We start from the raw sequence: 16769 nt of genomic DNA on the forward strand, positions 1-16769 counted from the left end.
CCTTACTTTTCAATCATACATGAGCCATATGTAATGAGCAGAATAGACAAAGCGCTGATTGAAAGAATTGTGTAAGGTGACAAGCATATTTTGGCCTAAAGAGCATCTTCAGAAATTTTCTTTGGTAATCAACACAATTTAGAAAAAAAAAAAAGAGAGAGAGAGAGAACATTTCATCGCTTCACCTCAGTATAATGGAGTGTCTTAAGGGACTTACAATGTAAGATATTTTATTTGGAGATCAATAGCACAGTATCTATCTTTTAGGGAGTTTTCTCCTGTCATTTTGACATCCTCATAAAGAAGAATGGATTTCATAGACACTCAGATTTGATTTTTTTCATTTCTAAAGACTAATCTTAGTGTTAATTTTTAAGGAGTTGTGTTGCTCCTTTAGAAAATGGCATATTTCATATAATTAATATCAGAACACTATGACTAGTGATAGTTTTAGAACGGTAGCTTAAATATTATGAACTAATCCTTTTACAGATGTTCTTACCTGCTTTTGAGTAGCTCTTAATAAAACATGACTGATTAAATCATGATGGATGATGCACTTTGTTGTCGACCTTTCAAATTATGATTTGGCTTCACATTCAGCATGTTGATTAAACAGAATTCTACATTATTAAAAATTCCTATGTAAAAACTATGCAATATTAAATCCACACATAAATTTTATGATCTAATAGATGAATTATCTGTAAGCTAATTAAATATATGAAAACCTAGGTAGGAAAATTAAGATCAAAGAGTAGGTATAAATTTGTAAATAGCCACTGCTCATTCTTCTAGGTTGAGTGATTAATGTTAACAGTGGAAGGGACAGCACTTGAACAAAACTTTTCAATCAGTGCTATATTTTAAATGAGAGCTTGTGAGGGAACTTCTCTGGTGGTCCAGAGGGGTTAAGACTCTCTGCTTCTACTGCAGGGGCATGGACTTAGATCCTTAGTTAGGGAACTTAGTTCAGTTCAGTTCAGTCACTCAGTCGTGTCTGACTCTGGGACCCCATGAACCGCAGCACGCCTAGGCCTCCCTGTCCATCACCAACTCCCAGAGTTCACTCAGACTCACGTCCATCGAGTCAGGGATGCCATCCAGCCATCTCATCCTCTGTTGTCCCCTTCTCCTGCCCCAAATCCCTCCCAGCATCAGAGTCTTTTCCAATGAGTCAACTCTTCGCATGAGGTGGCCAAAGTACTGGAGTTTCAGCTTTAGCATCATTCCTTCCAAAGGAATCCCAGGGCTGATCGCCTTCAGAATGGACTGGTTGGATCTCCTTGCAGTCCAAGGGACTCTCAAGAGTCTTCTCCAACACCACAGTTCAAAAGCATCAATTCTTCGGTGCTCAGCCTTCTTCACAGTCCAACTCTCACATCCATACATGACCACAGGAAAAACCATAGCCTTGACTAGACAGACCTTTGTTGGCAAAGTAATGTCTCTGCTTTTGAATATGCTATCTAGGTTGGTCATAACTTTCCTTCCAAGGAGTAAGTGTCTTTTAATTTCATGGCTGCAGTCACCATCTGAAGTGATTCTGGAGCCCCCCCAAAAAAAGTCTGACACTGTTTCCACTGTTTCCCCATCTATTTCCCATGAAGTGATGGGACCGGATGCCATGATCTTCGTTTTCTGAATGTGGAGCTTTAAGCCCACTTTTTCACTCTCCACTTTCACTTTCATCAAGAGGCTTTTTAGTTCCTCTTCACTTTCTGCCGTAAGGGTGGTGTCATCTGCATATCTGAGGTTATTGATATTTCTCCTGGCAATCTTGATTCCAGCTTGTGCTTCTTCCAGTAGATCCCACCTATTGTGTGACCAAAAAAAAAAAAAAAAAACAACAAAGAGATTAAAAGATTGTATATGGCATTCTCTCTTCATCATCTTGAGTAAAATTATAGTCAGGTGCTTTTAGATATAAATGGTGAGGAAAACAATGATTCAACATTGAATTACAGAGTGCATCATAGATTCTCTGAGTTAAAAGTATTGGAGGCTTCTGTCTGATAAATCAGTCCCACTTACAAAACCATTCATACATTTGTGTTTCTGCTTCTTTTGAATGTCTCTAGGAACAAGAACTTGATTATTAGACGCATTTTCCATTTTTAAGTACCTCAATGTTACTTTGAATCATTTTCCTAAAGCCAACTAGAACTGTGACCTCACTCTTTCCATCTGCTGATAGAGCCATAAAAATAAATGAGTCCACTAAAGTATAACAATTCTTTTTTAAAGTAATATAATTCAGAAGTATCCACTAATTTTTCTCTTCTAACACATAAATATGACTCCTCTATTTTTTCCAGCTATTTCTCATAGATATTGATTTACTAAGTCTCCATCTTCTTGAGGATTTTCCCTCAAATATATTCAATTTTTAAGTGTTCCATTTATGTTCTGCCTACAACTAGCACAGAGTAGTATAGTCTCATTAAGCTAGAAAGGTTTAGTTCTAGAAATCACTCTGTATACAAAAGTATATAGAATGGAATCTGTATCAACCGTATTTCTCTACTTCTCATCTTGGCAAAAACAGCAACATAACAAATTGTCAACAGTCACGTTAGAATGGGGAGTTAGAAACATAAGTTAGACGAGGGAACTCTATAAGCTCATGATGAATGAGCAAATTCAGTGGTGCCCAAACCTTCAAAATTGAGTTTCAGTGGTACACAGGTGAAGCTTAACTTATATACAAAACCATGGGAAATAAAAACATGTAATGCTCAAGGCAGTTGGTTGTGCTCCAGGTATAATCTCTCAGATTTGGGCTGGAGCAGGGCTAGTAGGGGCCTGCATCTGCACTTCTCAGATGAAGGGAAGATTCAAGGTGCACACGTGCGTGCTCTTTGCAGTCTTATCTCATGATTGTTTGCAGCCACCTGCAACCGTTTCTCACACAGACCACTGTGTCTGTCTTCTTACTGACTTTTTATCTTTTCTTTTGCTTTGATTTGTTTTCTTCTTAATTAAAACATGTTGATTCTTACTATATTTCATTTAATTAGGATCAAATTATTATTTCAACATGGTGTGAAATTGGATCTCAATACTACTATTCAGGTTTTTTTTTTTTTTATTACTTTGCTTTGAGCCACTCAGGGTTCTATCCCTGGGTCAGAAAGATCCCATGGAGAAGAGCACACAACGACTCCAGTATTCTTGCCTGGAGAATTCCGTCGACGGAGGAGCCTGAAGGGCTATAGTCCATGGGATCGCAAAGAGTCAGACACAACTGAAGCAATTTAGCGTGCATGCAGAGCCACTCAGGATGTCAGTGACTCAACTTAGCCAAAACATTGGTAAAATTAGGATGAGACAGGGAAAAAAAAAAAAAGAGAGAGAGAGAGAGATCTTTAGCTACAGACTCTGTTCTAAAATGATCAATTTCTATTTAGTACATCAAATTTGAGTATACGCTATTGATATTTCTATAAGGTAAATGATCTGGGGGAAAACGAATTAAGATAGCATCAAATATAATGTTAAAAATCCACTAATGGGAATTCTCCAGTGATCCAGCGGATCACTTTGCTTTCAATGTTTGAGGTATGGGTTCAATCCCTGTTTAGGAAGCTAAGATTCCACATGCCTTAAGGCCAAAGAAAATCCACTAGTAGTAATGCCATTATGAACTCTGTTCAATTTTATGTGTAACTTTGTCCATGTTCTCTATAGATGTTTGTTACTTCATCCTTGGAGAATTAAAGATAATATAAATTGTAAATTAACTATACTTTAATCAAAAATGACACCGTACTTCACATTGTTCACAAAAGACGTCATCTGTGATTTCTTGTTTGAAGGTCTTCTCATGACCTTCCAAAGGGCACCACAGGGCACCAGTGGCAGCTGCCCATCCTGAGTGTCATGGGAGTCAGGCATTTCTAAACCAACTTCTCCATCAAAATAGTCCCTTCATTAGTTTCACCAGGCATGTTGAAAAGAGATGCTTTTGTTAGCTTTTCAATGAGGCAAAGAGAGAACTCCTGAAGGGTAAGATGGTTTTGACAGTGTGATTCATTTTTTCAAGCCGTAAGCACTGAAAGAATAAAGAAACAAATAAACAAAACCTGTCAGGTTAGCTGTCAGATATAATTAGACTGTAATGGCTGCTAGGAGACCTCAGTTTATTTCCAGCACAATGAGGGGGGCAGCACTTTCCTGTGATCCTGCCAGTGGTGGGTTTAAAAGTCTGGGCGTGGAAACCTGATTGATGGGCCAGTTCTTTCTTTTTTACACCCAAGTAATGTGCTGACGGTTCTCCTGACAATGATGGCCAAGGATTTAAAGTTTGGTGTGCTGCCAAGTCGCTTCAGTCGTGTCCGACTCTGTGCGACCCCATAGGCGGTGGCCCACCAGGCTCCCCCGTCCCTGGGATTCTCCAGGCAAGAACACTGGAGTGGGTTGCCATTTCCTTCTCCAATGCATGAAAGGGAAAAGTGAAAGTGAAGTCGCTCAGTCATGCCCGACTTGTAGCGACCCATGGATGGCAGCCTACCAGGCTCCTCCATCCATGGGATTTTCCAGGCAAGAGTACTGGAGTGGGGTGCCATTGCCTTCTCCAAAAGTTTGGTGTAAAGCAGTGTAAAAGCCTGACCAGAAAGTGTGACCTTTATGATCAGGAGCCTAAAGTTCTCATCTTTTCTCTACCACCACCTGGCTTGGTAACTTTAGGCTGGACATCTGAACACGAGGTGTCTCCATTTTCACATGTACAGAATGAAGGGCTTGAACTGAATTATGTCCTTCCAGGACAGCTTTAAATTTTTTTATACCTTTCATTATCCAGGAGCCTTCAAATCAATCAGGCATTAAATAGAGAATATTCAGTTCACTCCAGTTTTATTTTGCCTTTCATTGTACATTTTGTCTGTGATAGAAATCAATATTTTTTTTGCTCTTTTAAAACATTTTATATTTTTTATTGGAGTATAGCTGATTAACAATGTTATGACAGTTTCAGGTGAACAGTGAAGGGACTCAGCCATGCATATATATGTGTTCATTCTCCCCCAAACTCCCCTCCCAGCCAGGCTGGCACATAGCATTGAGCAGAGTTCCCTGTACTAAACAGTAAGATCTTATTGGTTATTCATTTTAAATACAGCAGTGTCTACATGACATTCCCAAACTCCCTAACTATTGCTTCCCTCCATTCTTCTCCCCTGGTAACCATAAGTTCATTCCATTTTTTTCTCTTAATATAGAAATCTTATTATAGAAGCTTTAAGACTGAAGAGGGGAGGAGAAGGGGACTACAGAGTATGAAATGGTTGGATGGCATAGCTGACTCAATGGATATGAGTTTGAGCAAGCTCTGGGAGTTGGTGAGTTGGCAATGGATAGGGAAGCCTGGCGTGCTGCAGCCCGTGGGGTCACAAAGAGCTGGACACGACTGAGCAACTGAACTCAACTGATTATAGAAGCTATAGATGAAAGTAAGGATGGCAAAAGTTGATGAGAAAAAGAAAAAGGATTCAAAGATGCCTTTTCCCTTCATAAATCTGGAAACACCATGGGACCCATGTAATTATTATAACAGCTGTCTAATTATTATACACAATTGGGAGTGGAAAAAACTCCTGCTGTTCTATGTTGCTGAATTAAAATGTTTAAAGTCTGCAAACCCAACAGCCATTCCTTTTCTACTTCCTTGCTGATATTATGCCTTACTGGTGGACCTGATGCTAAGAGGTCTGGAAGAGTCCATTGTTTCAGTTTCCAGGAATTTTGCAAACCAGTTTTTAAACATAGACATTGTTATTTAATAAAAGCAAAACTACAGGCCTCATTCCCTCTCTCCTCACTCGCTTGGTGCTGAAGTTGGGCAGACGGCAGCAAACCAGCTCCACTAGAGGACCAAGCGGCTCAGCCCCGTGCCCCCTGACAAATCAGTTTGCTGCCCACACCACCAGGCAGCTGGAGATCAAGCCCTGAGCCTTTGGAATGGAAGCACTGACTCCAAAACCCTAGACTATCAGAGAACTAACCCTAGGGAGTATCAAACAGTGAGAACTCACACAAAGGAAACCACTTGAATACAAGACTTGGCATCACCCAACCAACAGTAGCACCCTGTGCAGGACACCTCATCCAAACACAAACAAAACAAAAATGCAAATCCGATCATCAGCAGACAGGATTGTCACCTTACTCAGCCTTGCCCATCAGAGAAAAAACAAACAAACAAACAAAAATCACACCCTATAAGCACAAATCTCACCCTATAAAAAGCTTACCCAAACCACTGGACCAAACTTCAGTTTACACTTCAGTTCAGTTGCTCAGTCGTGTCCGACTCTTTGCAACCCCATGAATCGCAGCACGCCAGGCCTCCCTGTCCATCACCAACTCCCGGAGTTCACTCAAACTCATGTCCATCGAGTTGGTGATGCCATCCAGCCATCTCATCCTCTGTCATCCCTTCTCCTCCTGCCCTCAATCTTTCCCAGCATCAGGGTCTTTCCCAATGAGTCAGCTCTGCACATCAGGTGGCCAAAGTATTGGAGTTTCAGCTTCATCAGTCCTTCCAATGAACACCCAGGACTGAGAGAATTTTGGCTTATCTCTGGCTCTCTTATTCCAGGTCCTATTGAAAACCAATCCTATCAACTGTACCTTCAAACTTTCTGGCACAGACCCTTATCTCCTCAACTTCATCATTGCCTTCCTGGTCCAGTCCTTTACTACCGCTCACAAGAATTATTGCAGTTGCCTTCTATCATAACTTTCTTTTCTTCTTCTTTTCTCTATATCAGATTCTTTTCTATATAACAGTATTTGATTTTTACTCTGCTTGAGAAAGGAAGTCTTTGGGGTTTTAGGACAAAGCCTTTACAATGGCTTTTCTAAGAACCCACAGACTCTTGTTCTGGTCTTACCTGCTACTGATATCTTTCTTGCTCAATTTACCCTTGAAAGAGCAGGCATCCCCTGGACCAAGGCCTGCGCACTGATGACTTCTGCCAAGGAAGGAACTGTCAGAGAGCTGCATGGCTCACTCCCTCACCATCTTCACGTTTTTCCTCAAGTATAACCATCTCTGGAAAGCCTTTACTGGTCACCTTTCAGAAAATTGAATACCTACTGGTCCTGACACTCCCTTCTCTGCTTCATTTCCTTCCTAGCACATTCTATCTTCTTACGTTATGTACAGGTTACTTGTTTTTTTATGATTCTCCATGACAATAATGTAAGTTCAATAAAAACAAGCACTTCTGCATTTTTTTTTTTTACAATGTTATACTCCTAGAGCTTAAAAGAATGCTTAGTACACAGCAGGTTTTCAACAAAAACTGGTTCAGTTTTGTCTGTTTGTTTTTTTAAGCCAGAACTATGTTGGGTTTGTTTGATTTGACTCAGAGACAAGAAGTGAGTAAATGCTGTTGAAACAATGAAGCCAACAGATACGCTATGCAGAGCTTCCACAAACCTTCAGTTTATAAAATCTGCAATATTCGTGAAGTGCGATAAGATGAGGCATACCTTTACTGTATATTTATCAATACTGATGATTTTTTTTCACTTTGTAATTTTCTTGTTTCTGGTTGTGGCCTTTCCTTTTTTGCTTAGAGAAGTCCCTTCACCTTTTCTTATAAAGCTGGTTTGGTGGTGCTGAATTTTTCTAGCTTTTGGTTGTCTTTGTTGTTGTTGTTTAGTTGCTAAGTCATGTTCGACTCCTTGCAACCCTATGAACTGTAGCCTGCTGGGCTGCTCTGGCCATGGGGTTTCCCAGGCAAGAATACTGGAGTGGGTTGCCATTTTCTTCTCCCGGGGATCTCTCCTTGTAAACTTTATCTTTGCATCATTTCAGAACAAGTTTATTACTGGTTAGAGTATTCTGAGTTGTAGGTTTTTTCTATTTCATCACTTTAAATATATTGTGCAACTTCCTTCTGGCCTGCAGTTTCTGCTGAAAAATCAGATATAGGCTTTATGGGAATTCCCTTGTATGTTGTTTGTTGTTTTTCCCTTGCTGCTTTTAGTATTCTCTCCTTATCTGTATTTTTTTTTTCCATTTTAATTATAATGTGTCTTGGTGTGATCCTCTGTGGGTACATCCTGTTAGGATGGGATTCCTGGACTTATATAATTGCTTCCTTTGCTAGGTTAGGAAAGTTTCTAGCTATTAAATCTTCATATCTGTTCTCAGCTGCTTTCTGTCTTTCTTCTCCTGGGAAAATTATAATGCAAATATCAGGGTGCTTGATGTTGCCCCAGATCTCTCTTAAGCTATCCCCTTTTTTAAAATTATTTTATTTATTTATTTATATTCAGCATCAGTGATTTCCCCTGCTGTCTTCCAGCTCACTGATCTATTTCTCTGCACCATTTAATCTACTATGGATTCTTTCTACCGTATTTTTCATTTCATTTACTATATTCCTCATCTCTGATTATTCTTTATACTTTCTTTTTGTGATCCCATGGACTTTAGCCTGCCAGGCTCCTCTGTCCATGGGATTCTCCAGGCAAGAATACTGAAATGGTTTGCCATTCCCTTCTCCAGGGGCTCTTCCTGACTCAGGAATCGAACCTGGGTCTCCTGCAAGAGACCCAGGTTTCCTGCATTGCAGGCAGATCCTTTACCATCTGAGCCACCAGGGAAGCCCTTATATTTTCTAAATCTTTGTTAAAAACTTCTAACTTCTTGCTCTAGGCAGCTCATTTTGCCCAGGTCACTATTTCTATGTTTATGTGTCTGGTAGAGTGGTGCCATTTCCCAACTCTGGAGAAGTGACTTCTGCGGAAGTCCTGGGTGTCCCGGTAGTGTCCCCTCTCTGTCCCTTCTGTGTGTCCCCTCTTTTCACTGGAGCTTTATGCTCTATGGGGTTCCCCATGATGTCCACATGGGTCCTGATATGTGGTTGATCTGGTAGTCTAGGACAGCCCCTGTTCAGGTCAGTTGCCAGGCCCTGAATGGCAACCCACTCCAGTGTTCTTGCCTGGAGAATCCCAGAGACAGGGGAGCCTGGTGGGCTGCCGTCTATGGGGTTGCACAGAGTCGGACACGACTGAAGCGACTTAGCAGCAGCCTTGTGAGGAGGCTGCCACCTGCTGGTTGGTGGGGCTGGGTCAGGAAACCACTGAGTCTAGAACCACCAGTCCCCTATCCCGCTTGGGCTAGTTCTGGCATGTTGGTGGGCAGAATCAGGGTCCAGAAGACTCTGGGGGATGTTACAGCCCACTAGTGGCTGAAGCCAGATCCTGGGATTAGTTTTACCAGGTCCTGGAGTCCTGGGGACTGGTTGCAGGGCTCAGGGATTCTAGCATTGGTGTCAGGTTGCTCTCTGGGGACAAGGAGAGGAGGGGAGAGCAGTTCCTATCACAGTGGAGTACAGCTTCCGGGGAGTCCTGAGGCTTGTGTCAGCCTGCTAGTGGGCAGGACCAGGGTGCAGCTGGTTTTAGGACACCATCTGGCCTGCTGGAGTCAGCACTGTGGCTTTCTTGAATGTAGTGTCTGCACCCTGGTCCAGAGGCAAGGGCAGGCTGCTTGGAGGGTAGGGTCGGAACAGGGGATCTGGGACTGTTGTCTGCCCTCTGGTGGCAGAGGCTGTGTCTAGAGGAGGCTGTGTGCAGAGGAGGTCTTAAGGCAGCCTGTCTGTTGATAAGTGGAGTTACGTCCCCACCCAGTTAGTTGCTTGGCGTGAGATGTCCCCTAGCACTGGCATCTACAGGTTGTTGGGTGTGGCCAGGTCTTTGCGCTCAGGAATCCTTAGCACCTGCATCAGGTGGAAGGAAATTCCAAGAATGTCTGCACCAGAGTCCAGCTCCTGAGGATGAGCCCCAGCCACCCCCTGTTCCTCCAGGAAACTCTTTAAGCCCAGCAGGTAGGTCTGGCCAAACCTCTTGTCAAATTATTGCTTTTTCCCTGGGTTCCAGAGGATGTGAAATTTTGTGTGTGACCTTTAAGAGTGAAGTATATTTCTCCCATCCTTTGAGTCTCACAAAATTAAGCCCAGCTGGCCTTCAAAGAGGCTTCCCTGGTGGCTCAAATTGTAAAGAATCCACCTGTAATGAGACATGGGTTCTATCCCTGGGTAGGGAAGATCCCCTTGAGGAGAACATGGCAACCCACTCCAGTATTCTTGGCTGGAGAATCCCCATGGACAGAGGAGCATGGTGGGCCACAGTCTATGGGGTCACAAAGAGTCAGACACGACTGAGCGACTAAGCACAGCACAGGGCTTCAAAACCAAACACAATGGGGGCTTGTCTTCTGGTGTAGGTCCCCTGGGCTGGGGAGCCTGGTATGAGATTCAGAACTCTCAGTCCTGCAGAACTTCTGCAATATAATTATTCTCTAGCGTGTGGTCACCCACCCAGAAGCATGGGGCTTGACTATATTTTGATTTTGCCCCTTCTACCTGTCTCATTGTGGCCCTTCTTTATTCTTTAGTTATAGAAGATATTTTCTGCTAGGTTTTGGTCTTTTCCATAAATTATTGTTCTACAAACTGCTGTGATTTGGGTGTGCTCATGAAAAGAGGTGAGCTCGCTGTCTTTCTCCTCTGCCATACTTTTTACATCCAGAACTATGTTCTATTCTACAACAATCTAACCCCAGTGCTAAACTTAGTATACAACTCATAGTTGACTTAATGAGTGAATGTTGTTAGATACAAAAATCTAACCCCAGTGGTTAGTATATGATTCATAGTTGACTCAATGAATATATGTATAATACATTTATTGTTGTATTATATGTTGTATTATACACTAAGCTTTAGAAAGTGCTTTATAGATATTTGATGGCTGATTACTTATTTGTTTTAAGGGTCTCTTGGATTGGTCAAAGTGATTCCGATGCAAGGTATTTGAGGATGATACCTGCCGAAACACCAGGACATGGATAGGCAAAAAAGAAAGAGGGAAAAACCCACTCTGACTTCTTTGCTCATTTCTCCTTTATCTTGAGATTTCTGCTTGAGTTTCAGTTGAAACACATGATGCCAATATACATCAGCAACATGTGTTTTCCATCTTGGGTGTTATCACTTAATTAGTAATGTATATGAGATGCCTCCTCACACAGATCCACAGGGTGTCTTCATTAGAAAACAATAGACAACCACCTGGAGCTTTTTATCCACCATCATCCACTCCCATGACCTGTTCAATATGACCTCAGTTTTAACATCAGAACAATAAAGAATTTGTGTTTGGCTTCGTGAACGTGAACGTGAAGTCACTCAGTCGTGTCTGACTCTTTGTGACCCCGTGGACTGTAGCCCACCAGGCTCCTCTGTCCATGGGATTCTCCAGGTAAGAATATGGAGTGGTCGCCATTTCCTTCTCCAGTGTTTGGCTTCATGTGACTATATTTAAGGGACACATGTTTCTATTTGAGTAGAAAGGGTTGGAAAGAGTTGGGCACTACTGAGCACACACATGTGCAGTTTTAACTTTCTTAAACTTCCAAATTAATGATAGGTCATCATAAAATGTCTATACTTTTCTTACTGAACCATCCTATTTTCCCCTGAATATCCTTCTTCATTTCCTTTTCCCCCCTTTCTTCTCTCCTGCCCCCGCTCCCCAGTCCTTAACTCTTCTTTTGCTTTCCTTCACCCTGATTTCTTTTTTCCCTCTCTTGTCCTCTAGTGGAACTGCGGCTCTCTGAGTGCATGGATGGCAGCAGGCCCCAGCATCTTCCATGTTATGCACAGGGTTCTGAGCACAGCATGCCTTTGGCCCAGGCAGGTGGGGGAGCGGAGAGAAACAGGCTAGCCATCTGGAGACGAACATATGGGTGGTGTGGCACACATTCTCACAATTGTCGGCTGCGAAGATCAGAAATAGAAAGGGGAGATTTGACTCCCCTTAATCAAAGCCAAGAAAAAGAGACATTTGAAAGGGGTACCAATGTGAAAGGATCCCTATTTGAAAAAGAAGCATAGGTTTCCTACATTTGCATATGAGACTGAATTTTTTAACTTTAGAGATATTTCCACTTTTATTTAACTCTCGAGTGCCTTTCTTTTTTATCTTATCATCATCTTCATTGTCATTATCTTAATAGCTACTATATTAGCAGCTTGTTGCTGTTCAGTCCTAAGTCCTGTCCAACTCTCTGCAGCCCCATGGACTGTAACCCGCCAGACTCCTCTGTCCATGGAATTCTCTAGACAAGAATACTGAAGTAGGTTGACATTTCCTTCTCCAGGGGATCTTCCTGACCCAGGGATTGAACCTGCATTGGCAAGCAGATTCTTTACTGCTGAGCCAGGAGGGAAGCCGTATTAGCAACTTAATGAAATGCTAATTGTTTACTATAAAAATTCCATTAATTTTAAGATGAAAAGAACAACTGTGGGAATTGTTTTCTTTCCTTCTGGTAGCCAGATTCCAACTCAGATAAACTGAAACAGAATCTTGGATATTGAGTACAAAAGAGGTACAAAATTGTGTGAAAATTGAGTAGGTTTTTTTCTTAAAAAATAGCACTCCCTAGGTTTATTTTAATAAATAATAACTAAATTTGGTATATTTATTAAAAAAAATTCTTTCCTTGAACTCAGGATTGCTGTGTTTTAGTTCTAAGTTTGATCTTTGCCAGAGCTTTAATCAAATAACATTGGTTTGGGGACTCTATTGCTTTATCTCAAAAACAAAGAGATCAAAATAAAATATTTTTATACACAGATATCTGCTGATGGAAATTACATATATATATATAGCTATAAGTGAAATTGAATAAAATGGATAAAATTGGGCTTTTGTATTATACACTAAAACAGAGAATTTTTTTAGAAAGTATAATAAGTTGCCTGGTAAAACAGATTAGAGTGGTGGTCTTATAATTACAAGGAATGGTTCCATGATGACTATTTTATTAGCTAATCTACTCTCTATAGAACTGTATGAACAAGAAAGTTGAATGGCATGTATAGAGAAAAAAATTATTAACTTGACTATTGGGTTTATTTCTGAACATATCATTTTCAGAGTTATTTGTATTTACCTAGACAATGAAAACCCCATTCAAGGAGGAGTGAATGGGGTTATAAAAGATCAGAAAACATTTAACATAAAGGTTGATTGAATAAACAAATGTCATTATTATTTCTGAAGTGAGAACATCTGAGTCAGAGTGGGGAGCATGATGCTTCTCCTCAAAGATCTGAAGGGACATTAGGTAGAAAATGCTTGATATAGACTAAAGAAAGTCCACTCATGTCTTCCAAAAATATTTATTGAGTAGATATTATGTGACAAACCATAAGTTAGATGCCACAGATCAGATATTGAATGTAAACAAATATAACACCCATCAGTTCAGTTCAGTTCAGTCACTCAGTCATGTCCAACTCTTTGTGACCCCATGGACTGAAGCACGCCAGGCTTCCCTGTCCATCACCAACTCCCAGAGCATGTTCAGACTCATGTCCATTGGATTGGTGATGCCATCCAACCATCTCATTCTCTGTTGTCCCCTTCTCCTCCTGCCTTCAATCTTGCCCAGCATCAGGGTCTTTTCCAATGAGCCAGTTCTTTGCATTAGGTGGCCAAAGTATTGGAGTTTCAGCTTCAGCATCAGTCCTTCCAATGAATATTCTGAACTGATTTCCTTTACGATTGACTGGTTTTATCTCCTTGCAGTCCAAGGGACTCTCAAGACTCTTCTCCAGTACCACAGTTCAAAAGCATCCATTCTTCAGCACTCAGCTTTCTTGTGCTTCACCCAGCCCAGAATTTTGCATGATGTATTCTGCATATTTATAGAAAATTCTGGCCAGAATCTAATAAATCCTAGAAATAAATATAAAATTATAAGTATGACAAGAGCTTTGTAAGAGGAAAATTGATCTAGATAGAGAGATCAGTGATTGTTTTCTAGGGAAGAAACCATTGGAATCTGGAACATGAATGAATTAGAAGGAATTAACTTAGCAAAATAATCATTTTGTGCATGTGTATATATGTGTGTTCTTGAGGATATGGTTAAAATAGAAGATTTTTTTTTTCTTTTAAGGTAGAAGGAAACAGCAATGTTAAGGTCTTATCGTAGGAGGGTCATGGTCTAAAAGAGAAACCAAACAGGTGATTGGGACACAGGTTGGCAGATTGTGTGGAGTGAGATGAGGCTGTATAAAGGAGCCAAAACACTTACGATGTCATAGGTCATATGAGTTGTGATCAGCATCCATTGAAGGGTGTCATGGGATGAAGCATGTGACATCATTACATAATTATTTAGATAAGTGTAATATGAGAACCATTGAAAGAGACAGAAAAGTACTGTTGATCAGCTGGTCAGGGAGCTTCCCGTTCCAGACAAGAAACAGTGAAACTTAAATGGTCAGGGAGGGGAAGTCGGTATATGTGGGAGAGTTTAAGAATAAGGAGCAACATAATTTTTTGTTGAACTGTACAATGAGAGAGAGAAAGGGAGGGTGTCAAGAGTGACTCCTGGGTTTCCAGCTTGTACAAACTCCAGATGATGGTGATTTCCTTGTTCCCTGGTAAGATTATTCAGAGGAGACCAGGTTTAAAGACTTGCTGTAGATATTATGGGTTGAATTGAGTCTTGCTGAGCTCATGTTTCATGCTCAAAATTTTTAAATTACGAAGTCCTTACACACATACAGTCAGAGAGTTAAGTCACAGTTCAGTATTCATGAAAGCCAGAGTTGCTAAAAGACTGGGAGAGAAAGGGCAAATGAAGAAGGACCTTTGCAAAAGCAGCTTGACTCTTCTTAGTCTTGATCTTGTTTTAAACCAATGCTGAGGCAAGCATAAAAGGAGCCCTCAGCAAATATTCAGCAAGGACCCACTGTGACATTACCCAGAGGTCTGTATTCAAGGTTGAAAGTACTACCAGAAGAAATTCGCTTGCCTGTGTCTTCCTTGCTTGGCGCTAAGCCTCAGTGCCTGCTGACAATTCAAGCTGTTAATAAAAAGAGGGCAGCCTTTTCCCCCACGTCAACAATAAAATATATAAATAAAACACCATGTGAAGAAATGCATAAGGCAAAACAAGTAAAGAAATAGCTGAGAAAGGAGAAAGCAAAGTCAATAAATGCTATCGATTGAGGATGTTTTAAGAATGTAAACATTCAATATTGAAAAGAAAACAGAAACATAATTGTAGATGCTGTTTAATATTTGCACAGCCTTCATTAGAATGCTCAGTACAGTTAAACTTTTTTAAAGAAAACCTTTCTGCATAAATATAATGTGCATATGATTTAAACAATGTTCTCTTCAGTTGTCAGAACTACTGTATAAAATAGCTCCAAATACCCACTGACTGCTAGGACCTCTCCAAGTTATCTAAAACAGAAATTGTAGGACATTTGTGAAGTTTTACAGTTGGTACACAATTCTACTTTTAATATCTTCAAGTTTTTAAAAATTTTGTGTTTGGCAGTACACTATGCTGTGGAAAATTGTAGCATGTCTTTCTCAAATATCTTGGGTTTATGACAGAAAGACATCACTAAGAAATCAATCATTCTCCAGGTTGAATCTTTTCCAGTTTTGTCTCGGAAATAGTCAGCAACTTCAAGCTTTTAAAATGATCATTTCTTTGATAGCCTATGGGCTGTTAAATCATGCAAATAATTAATGATGTAATTAACACATAAAGCAACACTTGCAAAGTTTTGTACTATGAAAATTAGCTAGACTTTTACAGTAAATAGACAATAAATTCCAAAGAAAAGAGAAGTAAAGAATACATATTGAGATTTTGTTTTTTGTGTGATATGGCCACAACTAGAGGAAAAAATTTTAATTGGCCCTTTTGGTGGACATGAGAACAAAATAACATAAACATTTATAATACTAATTGATCAGTTGGTATACTTACTATCGCCTAGAGCTGTTAAGTCCAGTTTTCTGACATATCTTCAGTTGAGAAGGAAGATCAATTATAATGGATTGTAGAGGGAAAAATATTTTTCTAGGAAAAAGTGGAAAGTTGTGCTGAGGACCTTGGCTTCAGGCAAGCTCCTTTTAAATCTCTATACTCCAGGAGATAATCTAATTGTTCCTCGACCAAATTTTCCCTTTCTCCTCCACAACTCCTGCCCCAGCATCAAAAGTAGCTCAGCCCTGCCATGTTCCCACCACTTTTTTTCCCTATCATCTTTCATTCTTAACAGCAGCCATTCTAGTTGATATTATGTCATGCACTTTTTTTTCGTAAGCATTTCTTTCCTTCATTAGAACTGAATCTTGTCGTTTCTGATTATATTCCTGTTTCCTAGAAAAATGACTAGCAGTTTCAAGGATTCAAACAATATATTTTTTTACAAGTAAGCCCTTATGTGCCAGGCATAATTGAAGGTGCTTCATATATATATTTTCTTTAAATACCTCAATGAAGGTGAAAGTAAAGTCGCTCAGTCATGTCCGGCTCTTTGCGACCCCATGGACTGTAGCCTACCAGGCTACTCTGTCTGTCCATGGGATTTTCCAGGCAAGAGTACTGGAGTGGGTTGCTATTTCCTTCTCCAGGGGGATCTTCCCTACTCAGGGATTGAACCTGGGTCTCCCACATTGCAGGCAGATGCTTTTAACATCTGAGCCACCAGGGAAGTCCTAATACCTCAATAGGTTTAGCTTATAATAAACACTCAGTAAAACTAATTTTGTTAAAATAGAGCAAAATATTCTTCCAGTGTAAGGATGTTCTTGAATCCCAGCTAAGTCTACCCAACTTTACTGGTTGAAATATTTCCAATGACTTATTTATTGATAAATGACTATTTGACCAAATTTCCTACATCAAACATAGAGAAAGCAAG

General features: G+C 40.4%; 1 long non-coding RNA gene across 1 annotated transcript; it reads right to left on the minus strand.

The window, feature by feature from the left end:
* Nucleotides 1-13628: 13628 nt before the first annotated feature.
* LOC123331040 lies at nucleotides 13629-16386 on the minus strand. The gene is made up of 3 exons (XR_006547485.1): nucleotides 16339-16386; nucleotides 15830-15922; nucleotides 13629-13767 (listed from the first exon to the last, which is right to left on the minus strand). It is a non-coding gene; the product is annotated as an uncharacterized LOC123331040 (long non-coding RNA).
* Nucleotides 16387-16769: the final 383 nt, after the last annotated feature.

This window comes from Bubalus bubalis, chromosome 21 (genome assembly GCF_019923935.1).
Source record: "Bubalus bubalis isolate 160015118507 breed Murrah chromosome 21, NDDB_SH_1, whole genome shotgun sequence".
Classification (NCBI taxonomy): Eukaryota; Metazoa; Chordata; class Mammalia; order Artiodactyla; family Bovidae; genus Bubalus; species Bubalus bubalis.